The 9,111-nt window shown below is 48.0% G+C and overlaps 1 long non-coding RNA gene across 1 annotated transcript; it reads right to left on the bottom strand.

Annotated features, from left to right (window-relative positions):
- Window positions 1–949: 949 nt before the first annotated feature.
- Window positions 950–6,751, bottom strand: LOC144118811 (uncharacterized). Its single transcript, XR_013312151.1, has 3 exons — window positions 6,457–6,751; window positions 1,578–1,677; window positions 950–1,072 (listed from the first exon to the last, which is right to left on the bottom strand). It is a non-coding gene; the product is annotated as an uncharacterized LOC144118811 (long non-coding RNA).
- Between the last annotated feature and the right edge of the window lie 2,360 nt (window positions 6,752–9,111).

Genomic DNA, 9,111 nt, shown 5'->3' with positions numbered 1-9,111 from the left:
CCAGCCGGTTAGCCTTGCATACCGAAAACTGGGAGACGTCATGCCTGGCTATAGGCTGGTGTTTCCTTAGCTCGCAGTGTTCTGCGGTTGTCACACGTTGGAATTTGGTTTCTGCGCGAAATGAAGCACGGAAGCCTTGCCACAGCCGCCGCGATGGCTCAATGGTAATGGTGCTCAGCTGCTGACCCGAAATGCGCGGGCTCGATCCCGGCTTCGGCGGTCGCATTTTGATGGAGGCAGAATGCTAGATGCCCATGTGCTGTGCGAAGGCTCAGATTACCGGAGCCCTCCTCTATGGCGTCTCTCATAGCACCAGACGCTTGGGGACATTAAACCTCGTAACAGAAAGAATAAAGAAAACCTTGCCGCAACGCAAGGCTGAAGAGACTCGCTTGTTTACCTGTTTTCCAATTTTACACGGGCCATAAAAACTAATTCGACGTATGAACGCTCAGTTCATTGGCTGTGCTTTTAGTGTGGATCGTATTTTTTGACATACGCTGCTATGAGTCCATACCGTTTCAGAAGCTTGATATCCACACTTTTACAGTAATCGATTCCTGGCCGCGGCGGCCGCACTTCGATGGAGGCGAAGTGAAAACAAGTTCGAGTGCTGTGCGATGTGAGTACAAATTAATGAGCCCCGGGTGTTTGAAATCAATCAGGCAGGTGGTACACCCATGTACCACTCGCGTCACCTGCCAGATGGCAGGTGGAAAAGTGACACAGCCGGTGGGTGGGAGGACACGGCGTTCTTATGCTATCGCATAAGAATAAAATGCGGCAGTATTCATTCATTCTAATTTTGTATCTTCTCGCCTTGCTGTTTCCGTTTCAGCTGTCTTGTTCGCGTTTCTTTTGACGCTCTCAGCACATTTCCCTGGAGTTTGCAGCTGGTGCCGTCGAAGTGATGCATCACTTTATTCAAGAATACCGTGTTTCACGTACAAATGAGGGTGAAATGCAGAATAAGCTTCCTCGATGTAAAACAGTGATCAGAGACACCAGCGTAATCCAGCATCTTCATTGTGGCCGGCCATTTGGACAGTCCCAAGTTGTCATAAGCTCCAGCCTGCGTGAGGGAGAGGCAATACAAATCGGGTCGGCACTAATTGAACAGCCTCGGGTGCACGAAAGAAAGTTTTCGATAAAGTTACAGCAGTAAGCGATAAGTGAAGGACAAACCGAATCCGGAATGAGCGCTCATCTTTGTCAGTTCATAGACGCCTCGGGTAACAACAAAAACAGGCTACCAAGGCGAAAGCAACCTCCACGCGAAACAAACTGCACGTTCGGTGCTTGTAGAAGCGGATTCTGCCTTTTCTTGAATGTTCCGGGCGTGCATCTCGATGCTCGTAGAAACTCTACTCGTTTTAATTTGTACGTACACTTGCAAACAGTCTCAAGGGAGGCGATTGCACCTCTTTTACCGGCTGAGCTAGATATATCAGAACCAACTCTGCATGAATCATACAAGTCTGCTTTCTTCATATTGTTGTGACCGCATAAAAAGAAAGTGTGAAGAGAATGAAATCTAATTAGAACAATAGGAAACGTGCAGTTTTATTGGTGCCTACTTTTTAGTTCAGCTCTTCGGCCGCAGCCACTCGTTCGCGGCGCTCGGGTCCTTCGACGCGTCAAGGACCGGAGCCAGGTCGAGGCCTCCACCGGCTAGCACTGCATCGAACAACGACAGTAGTGAGAGACACGACGAGAAACGGCAGCAACTTCTCGCGAGTGATTAAGAAACAGAGGCGTGTAAAGACATGCGTTGATCGCACTGAGCGCGCGCGGCTCAGCAGTGTAATTAGGTGAAGCCGCATTTCAAGGTAGCCTCTAAGTTCGAGGCAAGGCGCTGCTTGTCTGTTTGCCATATGCGTTTGTATTTCGTAAGACTGTACGCAACCACTCTGGGAAGCAGTACTGTCGCAGTGCTTCGATTCGCAGAGCACTGCTCGGGCACCAGACCAGCATGCATTAAGCCGATCAATGAGAAGGTGAATGTGCCCAATTTTCGGCACCATGCAGAACCCCACCGCTCGAGTCTTGGCGAATGCTTTACAGGGTATATATGTGCTATTATTCATTTCAGACCAACAGAAAAAGATGAACGATATGCAGAAATGCATTCTAGGAATGGCGGGTCAAATTTTGATGGGCTAAAATTTGCATCGGGCACTTCGCGACAACTCTCAAGACCGCTGTACAGAGCTTACAACATAAGATAAGGGTCTAAGCTTGCTTGGATGATAAATAGTACCCATGTATCTTTTTTTTTCGTGTGTACACTGTACAGTGCATGGCCTTGTATAGAGCACACTATACGTGCATGATTGAGTAGTAGGATGAGAGGTCATTTGGAATAAGAGTAAGGTGCAGTGGAAGAAGTATGAGCGGACGGCCTCGACAGAATAAATCTTTCGTGGGCAATCGGGGGAATCACTACATTTCTCTGCGGCAGTTGCACAGAAAGTTTCGAGTGTGAGCCTACATTTTCTGTTTTCATCCAAGAAGTTTACTTCCTTGGCACTAAATTCTGCCTTTTTACTTCCTCGGCGGAGGAGCAGAAAAGAAAGAACAAGGACAAACTTTTCGCACTGTTTTTTTTTATTGCGGGTTTCTTATGAGAAGCAGCGGCCAATGTTCCTCAAGCACGACCTCGCGAAAAGCGCCAGAAGTGAAACATTTCCGAATGTTTAAACTACAATGTGGCAAACCACACTTTACACTGAGAAGGTTCCAGCTACTAATGTGATGTGTGCGTGTTATATTCTGCATCTACGTCCGCCGCGGTGGCTCAGTAGTTACAGCGCTCGGCTGCTGACCCGAATGACGCGGGTTCGATCCCGGCCGCGGCGGCAGAATTTCTATGAAGGCGAAATTCTAGAGGCCCGTGTACTGTGCGATGTCAGTGCACGTTAAAAAACCCCAGATGGTCGAAATTTCCGGAGCCCTTCACTACGGCGTCCTCTCACAGCTTGAGCTGCTTTGGGACATTAAACCCCACTAAACCAAATCAAACTAAACCAAACACTCTGCATTTAAATTAGACAATGATGGCGGGTACGCCGACGAAACTTTGTATTCTTCGAAAGAAAGAATTTCCTTTATTTTCTTAAGTCATGCAAGAAACTCGAATGCGAGAAACTCAATGAAAAACCTGCTGTATATAAACACTCATAGCTGTTCTTCGTTATGAGGTTTTACATTTCCTCCTTTTATTCTGTGCTTTAGAAAATATGAGGGCCATTAATTGGAATGACGTAGATTAAATGTCATGGCACTCTTCTTTGAGTAATCAACTATGAATCTATTTCAATGCTTAGTCCATTGTTTTCACTACCCAGTCTAGTGCACTTTTCATTCTATTCCAATTCTGACTACGCAACTACGCAAAAATTGTCATATTGTCAGATCGCGGGGAGTCTTCGTACCATTATCGGCGCCGTGGCGCAATGGCACAACTGTTAAGAGATGCGCCAGAGCACTGGCAGGTGGCTGTCTCAAGCACAGCCACCGGTGGGGCTTGTGAGAGACAGGTCGCTCTCCCTGAGCGACCGCAAGCCTCATTTTCTCACACAGTTATTCGGGAGGTTTTTGCACGTAAGCCTGAATTTGTTAGAGTCATTTTATTTTAAGCCATTTTCCTTTTTCTCAGTCGTTCTTTGCCCGACGTCTCCCTCCTCTCCCCTAGAAGTGGCGAAGGGGGAGGAGGCGGTTGACAGGTGGCAGAGGGTGCGAAACAAATCCACCTACACACCACCCAGTAGGTGGAGGCTAATGACTGTACACTCCCGTTAGGCAGAAAATGCGTCGTCGTCGTCAGTTTTGTAAGCTAAAAAAAATGAACCGGCCACGTGACCTTGCGGCGTCATCACAACCTGCCCACCGGATATCCAGCTTACTGGCCACCGTGGCAGGTGCCAGTTAAATTAATGATGGGCCGCGTCAGGCTGCTCCGGAACACCATGGATGGATGGATGGATGGATGGATGGATTGATGGATGGATAAGGCGGAACCCTTTAAATCGGGCGGTGGCTTAAGCCGCCTAGCCATAACTTATGAAATTTTACTTTTGTCTTGATTTTAGCCGCCAATCAGATAACCTTCGCTTGGTTACTTCCACCCGCTTAAAATCTACTTTCCCTTCACTGTCCTTATACCCCAATGCCTTGAATAAATCTGCCCCGCTGCTTTCCACTGTAGGGTGAAGCCCTTTCCCGGGTTTCACAAGTGCCACCAGTGACAATACCTGCCATCACATGGGCATTGGCGCATCGCTTAACCACTGCACCACTGCGTATGAGGACTCCCAGGAATCTACGAATGTAAACAAGAGGATAACCAATTTATTTATTCAGCATATATAGGCAATAACCCATTAACTCTGTCGCGTTATATCATTAAGGCATAACTTAGACGCCCCCCCCCCCCCGCCTCCCTTAATATTTTTACAATGTCTTATTAGTGATGCACCTTGTGTTGAGCAATGGCAGCTGTCATTGATAAATAAGTTATTTTTCCTTCGAGGTAAAAGGTAGCAGGTCAACGACCTTTATTGTTCGACTTCTCTGAGCACTGTGTGATGTCCGCGAATTTCACTTGCGATTACAAAGACGTCGTTTAAGCTTTTGTGAGCTTCACATGAACCGAAGCGTGGTATTGATTACAAATAAAATGTGAGCGGAAAGACCCTAAACACAAAAACCAGTTTTTTGGGGGGAGGGGGGGGGGGAGGGGGTTAACGTCCCAAAGCGACTCAGGCTATGAGGGACGCCGTAGTGAAGGGCTCTGGAAACTTCGACCACCTGGGGTTCTTAAACGTGCACTGACATCGCGCAGGGCACGGGCCTCTAGAATTTCGCCTCGATGGAAATTCGACCGCCGCGGCCGGGATCGAACCCGAGTCTTTCGGGTCAGCGGCCGAGCGCCGTAACCACTGAGCTACCACGGCGGCACAGAACAAAAACAAAAGTATAGAAATTATATAAAGAAAAATAGGTAAGGGCTAAATTCTTTGTCACTTTCGAGGAGCGTACAATCGCGCTTTAAAGTCGTAATTCATCAATCGACTTTTGTCTGCATTCATCCTGCTTTTCGCGCATAGAATCCTCTTGCTCGAGTTGCATTTGTTGCCTACAGTACAAGAAAGAAAGTTAATTTGGAATCAAAGGTATCAATAGGGTGGATAGCAGAGCTAGTTGTTGAATTCTTCAGGAGACTGCAGTGATGAAAAAGAGGACAAATAAAGACTCAGGCGAGGAGGATGATGCATTGACTTCGTATGTGTGTGTACGGTCGTGAGCTTTATGAAAGGGAACGCGGTAGCGCGTGGAAGATAATCTCGAACCATAGTTGTGGCGATACATGATGGCCTCGCTTCGCAGCGGGGCGGAAATTCTTCTGCTTGCCTTGCCTGCTTCTGGCAATGGGGGATCATACTTCCCTTTCCACTTTGCTTCTGAAAGCGGACATCACGTATCGCCTATCTGTCACGCGCTTTCGCGTTCCCTTTCATAAAGCTCACGAGAGCAACTTCTATGTCGTCATTATTACAGCTGCAAAATTCTGAAGGCAGGCGAAAAGTGGGCGCTGTCTTGCTTATATCACGCGCACGTGAAGGGCGTTAAGAAAGTCGCCTCAAGTGCTAAGTCCGCTCTCCTGCGAGACGCCACACGCATAACACAGACAGAAGCTATGTCTTATCGAAAGAAGGCGTGCACTGTCTAATCCATAAAAACAAAATGCTCGAGGGGTCACTCACTGCGGTACTTACTGCGCTGTCACAACTATTAGACCCTTAAAGACAAACCATTGCTCTCTGTCTGCAAAAAGGCACGAGCCACAGGCTCCCCACCAGCTAAGCGTTGGTCACGACGACTTAAGTGGCGCAGTTAGTCTCTAGGCTTTGAGTTTATGGTTTATAGGGGGTTTAACGTCCCAAAGCGACTCAGGCCATGAGGGACACCGTAGTGAAGGGCTCCGGAAATTTCTACCACCTGGGGTTCTTTAACGTGCACTGACATCGCACAGCACACGAGCTTCTAGAATTTCGCCTCCATCAAAATTCTACCGCCGCGGCCGGGATCGAACCCGCGTCTTTCGGGCCAGCAGCCGAGCGCCATAACCACTCAGCCACCGCGGCGGCTCTCTACGCTTTGAGTGCAGAAACATATAGCCATATGTAGACTTAGCTACAAGTGCTCAACGAAGTTTCTGGACCGACCAGGCAATCGAGAAGAAATTTTTTGCCCAGAATATCTCAAGCTGGAGCGGGAAATTCACGAACACACTTCATTATTGCCCACGCGAAACATGCACTCCGCAGGCAATTTTCAATTTTTCGCCCCACGCGCCCAGGCCGCGACGACACTCAACATCTACAGTTGCGTGACCCCTTACGGCGCGCGAACTCGGCTCATGATGCTATAGAGTGGGAATCGAAGGGGACCAACCTGCCAGTTGTGGCGTATCCTTCCGGCCGTCTTGAGCAGCATCCTCAGCAGCATCCACTTGCGGAGGTCCAGGCTTCGACGCTTCAGCTCCTGCATCCGGAGTAAGGCCAGCAGCTCAGCCTGGTTCACGTTAAGCGCCATCTTCCCGCCCGGGCTGCTGCTTCTGCTACCGCCGTCCACCGGTGTTCGGCGCTGGACGGCAACACCCGTGCGTTCTACGCACAGCTCAGAAAATTAAAGACAGCACGGAGTAAAGCCCGTTGCTGCGCAGTCTTGCTTTGTTCGGGCCACCTGCACGGTGTATAGCCTGCAGAATGCAAGACAATCTTACAATAAACTGTTGTGTACGCCCAAGTTTTATCGCTTCGGAGAAGACTGTTAGGGATCTGATAGGTCACGCAGGTATATGACGCTTCTGCGTGGTCGCAGAAAAAAAGACAGTGCCACTGACTTTGTGTTTTATGTTTTTTTTTTCTGTTTTCCTCTCTCTGGTCATTTTTTAACATTGCCCGCATGACTATAGGCTAAGCAAAATTGCTGCGCAATGCTTGACGGCTTTGATAGACTTTTTCCTTTTTTTACCAAATGCACACTCACTGGTATTGTCACAGCAACGGGTGCTACTGTGATATCGTTACACTAAGGTTGTATTGCATTGTTTTGAAGCTACTGATATGCTGCATTGTCGCAGTGGTAGATTAGAATCTTCGTTATCCGAGCTGGTTTAGTCGCCGGCTAATAGGAGCCTTATTAGTGTAGATATGTGATACGATTATAGCGCGCAGTCAACGCATGTCTTCTCAGCGATATAATTAAGTGAAAGCTTCTCGAATGCATTGATTGGGCGCCGAAAAAAATCGGAATTGATCTGCTGCCCTACGGCCTCGCATCCACACTGAATCGCTACTAGACGAGCGCCAATGGCGTCACGGTAGTTTAAAGTACAACGAACTAGAAGTTGTATTAGCGGAAAATGCGAGAGATGCGACACATAGGCGGTGTGAAGTCAGATGTCCACTGCTGCCGGAAGCTTTAGCACAGAGTTAATGGCGCTGGTGCGCTACTTGCGAGCAGACGATCAGACGATACTGCGGCGCTGCCGCCGACACCGTTACGTCTGCTTCGTAGGCGGCGAATTTTCGAGATCGTCTGCGCAGTTGCAGATCGGAAACGACCAGCCAAGTAGCGGTTTGTAACAAAAGTTTCGCAATGCGCCAACGTTGACTGCTGCGTTTAGTTTTTTAGGCGCTATTGACTTCCGCCACCTTTATCGCAAAGAAGATTGTGCAGTAATTTGGGAATCGGATATCGCGCTCCTAAAGAATAGCACACCAGCGCCAGTAACTCAATGTCAGTACCCCTGTCGGCAGACGGTATATACTTCCAGCTTTACGCCGAAGCTCCCGCTGTTTCCACTATTCGTACATCTAGTTCACTGCAGTTGAAAGAAGAGCTCTGGTTTCGAGTAATGGAACTGCGACTAATTTTACCGGTGTAGCCCAGAATTGTGTCATACCCAAGAAACGCTTCTTCACATGTTTGGTGGTCAAAAAAGAAACGTAGTCGCGTCCAGAAGCGGTCAGGCTCGCCGTGTGCTACGCCGTCTGCGATATGCTATGCCGTAAACAGCCCATGATAGTGACTATTATATCGTAAAAGAAAAGATGATAAGCATTTATAAAACGTTTTCCTGATGACTCATGACTATAGGTGGTAGCGACTTAGATTGCGAATAATTTTACTGCTCGCGACTTGCCGTCGAGCGCATTGCGCTTGGTGCTGTTGAGCAAAGTATTTTGTAGCGCAAAACAAATGACAGATTTTGCTCTAGCAAACGCTATTAGTTGCCTTCGGGTGTTTCCAGCAGTTATTCGGCGCGGAAGTTAGTTCAATTTTACACACGGCTAGTAGGAAGTGCGTTTGTTGCATTTATTACTAGTTAAACTTGACAACCATTGGACGAGTGCGGTTAGGCATATGTGATGGCCGAGGTGACAGGCGCGTTTTGTGTCCTCAGTGTCAAATTCCTCAGTGGGGAACAGAGTATTAACCTTCAGAACAATATGACTTTCCTCTATCACGCTTGGAAAGTTTGAACGATATTATTAATTCGAATGCCTTTAATTTCACATACTTCCGGTCGATATCCTGTCCGTTCGTTACATGGCCAACTGGAAGTCACGACAACGGAAGTGACGTCAAACCGTCCGTCCCTTACGCTCTTCAAGTCGATAAGAAAAAAAATCTGTGCACGACTGCATTCGAACCTCCATCCCATGGTGTTAGCACCATCCATCCGTTCCGCAGCCCAGCGTGCTAACGACTACGCTACTTCCTGCGAACGCGTATGTAGTTCTCCTGGTCTAGGACTCTGGAGAGTGTTTGCGGAAAGGCGTCGAATCAGACGGATGCCTCCCAAACGCCCTCCAGCGTCTCTATAGAATTTAAGACTCACAAACAATTGTGTACTTAATCAACATCTTAACCACACATCAGTGACACAAGCAGCAACACCGCGCTAAAACCTTTCGCCTCACCGTACTTTAGGTCAACAAAGTGCCTCCCTGAATTTTCTTTTTTGGTTTTGAACTCGTTGATTTTCCTTAAAGCTGAATTTTAAACGAGCAAACTGCGAAAAAGATGGCCCTAAGACTA

This window comes from Amblyomma americanum, chromosome 2, assembly GCF_052857255.1.
Source record: "Amblyomma americanum isolate KBUSLIRL-KWMA chromosome 2, ASM5285725v1, whole genome shotgun sequence".
NCBI lineage: Eukaryota > Metazoa > Arthropoda > Arachnida > Ixodida > Ixodidae > Amblyomma > Amblyomma americanum.
Note: the sequence above shows the minus strand (reverse complement) of the source record. Positions and strands in the feature narration are given on the sequence as shown.